Source organism: Euphorbia lathyris, chromosome 8 (assembly GCF_963576675.1).
Source record: "Euphorbia lathyris chromosome 8, ddEupLath1.1, whole genome shotgun sequence".
NCBI classification, from domain to species: Eukaryota; Viridiplantae; Streptophyta; class Magnoliopsida; order Malpighiales; family Euphorbiaceae; genus Euphorbia; species Euphorbia lathyris.
The window spans coordinates 22,988,281-22,996,895 of NC_088917.1; the positions used below are offsets into that span (position 1 = coordinate 22,988,281).

Sequence of the window (8,615 nt, forward strand, 5' to 3'; positions counted from 1 at the left end):
ACTAATTCCAAGTTGGTTGTTAAGGAATTCATCCATATACAACATTTCGGTGAAGAATTTGTAACGGAGATTCCAATAACGCATACCTTCATCGTGGTTGAAGATAGGAAAAGGCGCCCCATATCGCTTGGATAAGTCTGGGCGTTTGTTGATTGAGGCAGCATTGTGCCTAGATGGTTTGTATTTGGTAGGCATGGTGCAAAGTTTGTGTTACTTTAGCAAGAACGGTGTTTGCGAAGAAAATCAAAATTCTGACAAAAATGAAAAGAATTGAACAGAACTTGAATCTCCTATGATTAATTTATAAGAGTTGAAGATGAAAAGAGGTGTTGTTTTAATTATGAAAAGGTATAAAATTACACCTTTCGGGAATGAAGAAACTTAATGTTTCATTTGCCAAGGGGTTCGTCGAAAGGTTAGAGTGTTTCAGACCTGATAGTGCAGGAAACACGCGTGTCGCGACTGTGAATGTCAAAGCCGCGGTCGCGACACGCTGATTTCCTTGCGGAAATCAGGCATCGAAGCTACCTCCCGATTCACGGTAGAGAATTTAAAATTCTCGGTATGAACAGAGAAATCCGAACCTGTTTGGACTATTCTTAAAAAGGGGATTCTCGGCAGGGAATTCTAAATTCTCGGCAGAGAATTGCCTGAAACTTCAAATTCATCTTAATTTCCTAAAAATTAAATCTAAAATCATGAAATAGAAATATTTTATGCATTTAAATCATAACATAAAGTCATCTAATCATAAAAATGGCATTTTGAAAAAAATAAAATAAAATAAAATATAATAAAATAAAATAAATGAACAAAAATATAAAAACAATAAAACAAAATAAACTGTGTAAGATAAACTGAGTAATTTATACGTCAGATAATCTTGTTACGAACGGAATTTCAATTTATGAAATATTTTCGTAATAGATTTTACATCGATTACCATTAACTTTGAATCGAACTCCGGTAGGACCTTCCAGTTCTAAAGAACCATAATCGAATGTTTTGACGACTAAATATGGTCCTAACCATCTGGACTTAAGTTTTCCTGGAAATAAACGAAGTCGTGAATTAAATAACAGCACTTTATCCCCAACATTAAAGTGTTTGACTTTAATTTTGGCATCATGCCATTTTTTCACTTTTTCTTTATAAATCTTTGCATTTTCGTAAGATAGATGACGTAACTCATCTAACTCATTCAAATTGAGCAAACGTTTCTTACCTGCTTGTTGTAAATCAAAGTTAAGTTCTCTAATAGCCCAACAGGCTTTATGTTCTAATTCGACTGGAAAATGACATGCCTTCCCATACACTAAGCGGTACGGAGTCATTCCTATTGGTGTTTTAAATGCAGTACGGTATGCCCATAATGCATTATTGAGTTTAGAAGACCAATCTTTTCTAGAAGATGAAACTGTTTTCTCAAGAATCCATTTGAGTTCTCGATTTGATATCTCCGCCTGACCATTTGACTGAGGATGGTACGGCGTTGATACGCGGTGGCGTACTCCATATTTTTTCATAAGCGTTTCAAAACTCTTGTTTATAAAATGAGTACCGCCATCACTAACGATAACTCTTGGACAACCAAATCTACAAAATATATCGTCAAGAAAATTAACGACAACTTTAGAATCGTTCGTCGGGGTTGCAATTGCTTCAACCCACTTTGAAACATAATCAACGACAACTAATATGTAAGTTTTACCATTAGAAGGGGGAAAAGGTCCCATGAAATCTATTCCCCACATATCGAAGACTTCAACTTCTAATATGGTTGTGAGGGGCATCTCATCTTTCCTTCCTAGATTTCCTGTTCTTTGGCACTTATCACAACGAGTAATAAATGAACGGACGTCTTTAAACATCGTAGGCAAAAAAAAAACCGCTTTCAAATATTCTAGCTGCTGTCTTGTTAACTCCATTATGTCCTCCATAAGAGCTAGAATGGCATTCCGATATTATGGATTCGTATTCATTTTCACCAACGCATCTCCTAATTATCCTGTCACCACAAGTTTTGAACAAAAAAGGATCTTCCCAAAAATATTGTTTAATATCGAAGAAAAATTTCTTCTTTTGTTGGAAATCTAATCCTTCCGGAACAATATTGGCTGCAAGATAATTAGCAATATCTGCATACCAATGTGACATGGCACTTTTTATTTGATAGAGGTGTTCATCAGGGAAATTATCTCGTATACCGATAGTTTCACTTATAGGACCGTTTTCATCTTTAAGTCTCGATAGATGATCGGCGACAAGGTTTTCTACTCCCTTTTTGTCTTTTATTTCTATATCAAATTCTTGTAACAATAAAACCCATCTAATTAGACGTGGTTTTGCATCCTTTTTAGCAAATAAATATCTTAATGCTGCATGATCAGTATAAATAATAACTTTTGAACCTAATAAATATGACCTAAACTTGTCACATGCAAAAACTACGGCTAACATTTCTTTTTCTGTTGTGGTGTAGATTAATTGTGCACCAGACAGTGTGTGACTTGCATAATAAATGACATGAAGTTTCTTATCTTTCCTTTGACCTAGAACACATCCGACAGCTAAATCACTTGCATCACACATAATTTCAAATGGTAAATCCCAATCGGGTTTAGCAATAACAGGTGCACTGACTAAAGCTGTTTTCAATGTTTCGAAAGCTTTAACGCATTCTTCATTAAAATCAAAGGTTGAATCTTTCATGAGTAAATTAGTAAGTGGTTTGGAAATTACAGAAAAATTCTTAATAAATCTTCTGTAAAAACCAGCATGTCCTAAAAATGATCTCACTCCCTTAACAGTAGTTGGAGGGGGTAATTTCTCTATTACTGAGGTTTTTGCTCTATCTACTTCTAATCCTTTTTCAGATATTTTGTGACCTAAAACAATTCCTTCGTCAACCATGAAATGACATTTTTCCCAATTTAATACCAAATTTGTTTCTTCACACCTAGACAAAACTTTATCCAAATTTTCTAGGCACGAATCAAAAGAATCTCCATAAACTGAAAAATCGTCCATAAAAACTTCCATGATATCTTCAACGAAATCATTAAAAATCACAGTCATACAACGTTGAAATGTTGCAGGTGCGTTACATAGACCAAAGGGCATTCTTCTATATGCAAATGTTCTGTAAGGACATATGAAGGTTGTTTTATCTTGGTCATCCGGGTAAATGTATATTTGAAAGAATCCGGAGTAACCATCAAGAAAACAGTGGAAAGCATGACCAGCTATCCTTTCGATCATTTGATCAATGAAAGGAAGAGGAAAATGATCTTTCCTAGTTGCTTTATTTAGATTTCTATAATCTATACAAACCCTCCAACCAGTGGTGGTTCGCGTAGGTATTAATTCACCTTCTTCATTCCTTACAACTGTTATGCCTCCCTTTTTAGGAACGCAATGGATTGGACTAACCCATTCACTATCCAAAATAGGATAAATAATTCCATTGTCCAGAAGTTTAGTAATCTCATTTTTTACTACTTCTTTCATGTTCGGATTTAGGCGTCTTTGCCTATCCGCTTTAGGTGTCTTATCTTCTTCTAAGTGAATTCTGTGCATTACAATACTTGGATTAATACCTTTTAAGTCTGAAATTTTCCAACCCATACTTCCTATCCTATTTCTAACAACTTCTTTCAATTTCTCTTCTTGGACTTGTGTTAATTTGTTAGAGATAATAATAGGTAGAGAATCGCCTTCGCCTAAGAAAGCGTACCTCAAATGACTTGGTAATTCTTTAAGTTCTAATTTAGGTGGAACTATAATTGAAGGCGGAACTGGTCCATCTTCTCGAATCAAAGGTTCTGGGTCCTTATCTTCTAGTTCCTCACTCATTATAGGTTCTATTATTTCTTCTTTTTGAACAATGTCATTTACACATTCTTCAATTAAATCAAGTTTCATACAAGTGAAATCCTCCATAGGATATTTCATCGCTTGATTCATATCAAACTCAATCTTATCATCGCCTATTCTTAAAACTACTTTCCCTTCCGACACATCAACTAGAGCACGTCCCGTGTTCATGAACGGTCTACCAAAGATTAGCGGACAATTTACGTCATAAGCAAAATCTAAAATAACGAAATCGGTAGGAAAAATAAATTTGTCAACTTTAACTAAAACATCCTCAATTATACTGTATGGTCTTTTAGTGGTTTGATCCGCTAATTGCAAAACCATATTGGTACGTTTGATGTCTTCTTCTAAGCCTAACTTATTAAAAATAGATAATGGCATCAAGTTAATGCTTGCTCCTAAATCACAGAGACAACTGGGAAATTCAATATCTCCCAATTTACATGGAATGGTAAAACATCCGGGATCCTTGAGTTTTGTGGGCAAATTACTTGACACAATCGAACTACAATCTTCAGTTAGTGAAATGGATGAAATTCCTTCCCAACTGATTTTCTTTGAAATTAAATCTTTGAGGAATTTACCATAATTGGGAATTTGCGTAATCGCATCCATAAACGTTAAATTAATATGCAAATTCTTAAGTTTGTCTAAAAATGTTAAAAGTTGTTTGTCATAGTCCTTATTGCAGACTTTGTGTGGAAAAGGTGGTTTGGGTACAAAAGTTTTTGTACTAGAGTCAATCGGTGCATCTTTTTGTTTTAATGTATCTTCTTTGGGCTTCGATAAATCAGTTCCAAGTAAGGTCGAATTTCCGGGCATTTCCGGGCCTAAGTAATTTTTCCCTGAACGAAGAGTGATAGCCTTAACATGCTCTTTCGGATTTTCTTCCGTATGGCTTGGAAGACTTCCCTCTTTGCGGGATGGAATTGATTTAGAGAGTTGTCCAATTTGAATCTCCAAATTATGGATGCTGGATGATTGGTTTTTAATAAGCTGATCGAATTTATTCTCGATCCGTTTAAAACCATCGTCGTGATTACTTATTTTTCCGCTCATAGCATCAATAAATTTGTCGATTTTAGAAGATAAAGTGCTAATCGTGTCTCTGGATTGATTTTGATAATTAGTAGTACGATTTTGATTAGCATTAGCATTATTATTATCTCTCCAGTTAAAGTTAGGATGATTTCTCCATCCAGGATTATATGTATTGGAATAAAGGTTATTATTTTGGTTTTGTCCTTGGACAAAATTTACCTGTTCAATTTCACTCATACCTTCGTAATCCACATCCGTTTGGATTGGTTGACCATTAGGATCACACGGTGCCATAAACCTATCAATTTTGTGCGACAAGGCAGAAAATTGGGCTTGCAACATTGCTACTGGATCAAGATTCATTATACCTTTAACTGATGAAGTAGTTGAGGATGATGGTTTCGCTGATGGTACGTGTCCACGTTCCGCGGGCCACATACTGCTGTTGATTGCCATTTCCTCCAAAAGTTCTCTTGCTTGGGCAGATGTTTTCTTCATGAATAACCCTCCAGACATAGCGTCCAATCAACCTCTAGTTGTAGGATTTAGTCCATTATAAAATGTTTGCATTAAAAGTTCAGCGGGCAATTGGTGGTGTGGGCATAAACGTTGAAGTTCTTTAAAATGTTCCCAAGCCTAATAAAGAGTTTCACTATCATTTTGAGAAAAAGATGTTAACTCTTTAATGACTCTTGCGGTTTTTGCTAAAGGAAAATTTTTTGATAAAAATGCTTAGGCTAATTGCTCCCAAGTCTCAATTGATGCGGCTGGCATAGAAGTTAACCATTCTTTGGCTCGATCCTTCAAAGTAAAAGGAAAAAGGCGAAGTTTGATTGCTTCTGCAGTTACATCAGTAATTTTAAAAGTGTCACAAATTTCTAAGAAATTTGTCAAATGGGTATTAGGATTTTCGTTAGGTAACCCGTAAAACGTTACATTATTTTGCAACATATTAAGCAACGCAGGCTTAATTTCAAAATGATGTGCATTAATTTGGGGTCTAACTATACTGTTTGTTACGCCGGCCACTCCTGGCCTAGCGTAATCCATAAGTGTGGCCATAACTTCTGGCTCGGTAATTTTAGTTTTTATTGGGGTTTTGTTTTTCTTTTTCTTTTCTTTCTTGTTCTTTTTAAGAGTTCTTTCAATTTCTGGGTCAATAGGATCTGGTGACGTGCCTGAACTTCGAGGACTGCGCATGAACTTGAAATTTCGCACGAACCGAAACTACCTACAAAACAGAACTTGAAAAATAAATATGTTAGTAACCTGATATAATTAAAATATAAAAGTTTGAATAAGTATAAATAAACCTAGATTCGAAATAAAATACGAAAAATCTAAATTTTTGTCAAAAATTTTGGCGTTCCCCGGCAACGGCGCCAAAAACTTGTTGAGCGATTTCCGCAAGTGCACGGTATACGCTTGTAGTAATAAAAGATATCGATCCCACAGGGAACGTTTTTCAACAAAACTTATTTATAATATGGAAAATCGTTTAATCGGTTTTGGTTTTGAAATTGCTAGAATGAGAATTAGATTAGGATATGAAGATGTTAGAAAATATTCTGATTTAAAAATGAATTTGCAAAACAGGAACGTTTTAGTACTTTAAAAAAGTAAACAAGTATATTTGCTTGCATTAAGGAAAGAAAACAACTTTAAACTTTGTACGAATTATAAAAATGAAATAAATGACGGAACCTCTAATTAATTGGCTTTGAACGCGACAAAACCCTTTCGGGATAGTTGCCCTTAATCAAATTAAAACTCTTTCGAGATAATAATTTGCCTAAGTGTTCAATAAAGTTTTCTTGTAAAGATTTTGGATTAAATACGTTTTAATGAAAACACCAGCAGTCACTTTAGTGGATTGGTTACCATAAGTGCTGCATAAAAATCTATCGAATAGAACGGACTTTATTAGATGAAATATAAATTGATACAAGTTTACAGAGAACATGGAGCATTGAATTCTTCGACGGCGTGCAAGTGAACGGGTTGTCAATCCTTTCCTTGGGTTTCGTTAGAGTTTGTCAGGCTCAGGGGCGAATCCTCTACTCAATCTTCTCATTAAATCTTCGTAATAGAGACTGGGTCGGTCTATTACCAAAATGAAAACTAAACTGGAACAATGTCTAAACACTACTGAGTTTGTTATTATTTAGTAAACAATGTGTGTACATCATATTGCTTTTGAACAGAATCTAAATCTAACTTCTGAATGACTTGACTCGGAATTTCTGCATAAATTCTACACTAATCTCTTTCTTCTACACATATAACATTATATTTCAACTCTCCATCAACTCTTTATTTATAGATGTTGAAGAGTCTTGATTGAAGTGTCATGTCCGTTGTGAAGGATCGTGTCCGCTGCGAAAGGACGTCTTTATCCACCCGAACGATCGCGTTTCATCGAAAACGAAAGTGTGTAACTAGGCTTCTAAAATCTCCTGCTCGTACCGAGAATATTAAATTCTCTACCGAGAATGGGGGAGCAACAATTTGTACTTCGGACGAAGGGAATGAGGGCTGAGGGACGCGTGTCGCGACCGTGAATATTGGGGGCCGCGGTCGCGGCACGGAGCGCTTTTCACCTCTTCGGCTCTCGTTCGTGTCCTCGACTTGGCGTTATTAATTTTCGTCGTCTTCGACTCCTTTTGTAGGGCTTTTCTTCTATTTTTGAGCTCTTTTTACTCCTATTTGGATTTTACCAAATATTTATGTACCTTGCAAGAAAGAAACATATTCGGGAGTAAAAGTATTCTAAATAGGTATAAATAGCATAAATTCGTAGCAATATTGATGTAATTATTGATGATATTTTAGGTATATTTTGGGCTTAACAAGCATCGTAGCCGGGTTAGCGGAATGAGTGATAGCAAAGTCTGGGCATATTCAAGTCAAAATCATGTTTGGGTTGTGAAGAGTACTCAAGGGATCGCTCCAATTTGGGTTGATATATGGCATGAGGACATGTCACTTGAGGTTGGCTATGAGTGAGTGGAGGTTGAGCCTAGCATCCGGGTTGATGGCGTGAGGTACATTGAGGTCCGGGCATATTCGACTCGAGATCATGTTGGGGTTTTGAAGAATATTTGTGAGATTGATTCTAATTGGGTTGATACGTGTCGTCGGGGCATTCAATTCGAGGGAGGCCAAGAGCGGAAGAAGCTTGTGTTGATTCCTCAAGTTCGTGATGGGGAGATCAAGAGGGTCCATGGGTGGTCTGTGCAACCAAATGAGGGACGTTGGAAGATCACCCAAGCAGTTATGGGGAAGTGGTTTGACAAGCTTCGCCAAGACATACCATTCGATGTTGGTAGAGCATCTGGGATTGGTGGAGATTGGGAGATGAGTACCACGGAAAGTGAAGACCGGGGTGAGGCACTTGTGGAGATATGGGGAAAAGCTCGTGAGGAGGAGATGAGTCCGGTAATATTTGGAGTGGACTCCTTGAATTCATCTCGAACAACATCTTAGTTCGATTTGAGGGCTTGGGTCCGTTCACAACGAACACGTCTCATCAATATGTGGCAAGCAACTTAAGGTCAAGTTCTTTTAAGAGAGAGTGTATGATGCAGGGCATCTTTCCCTAGGATCGGGTTCGGACGAGGGAAGTCGGAGGAAGAATCTAGCACGAGCAACAAGCGAGCAAGGAGGCCAAATTGTGCCACACAACATGTAGGGCA

General features: G+C 36.6%; 1 non-coding gene across 1 annotated transcript; it reads left to right on the forward strand.

Annotated features, from left to right (window-relative positions):
- The first annotated feature begins 5,506 nt into the window (after window positions 1-5,506).
- On the forward strand, window positions 5,507-5,613 carry LOC136204399 (small nucleolar RNA R71). The gene has a single exon (XR_010675241.1). It is a non-coding gene; the product is annotated as a small nucleolar RNA R71 (small nucleolar RNA).
- The last annotated feature ends 3,002 nt before the right edge of the window (window positions 5,614-8,615 follow it).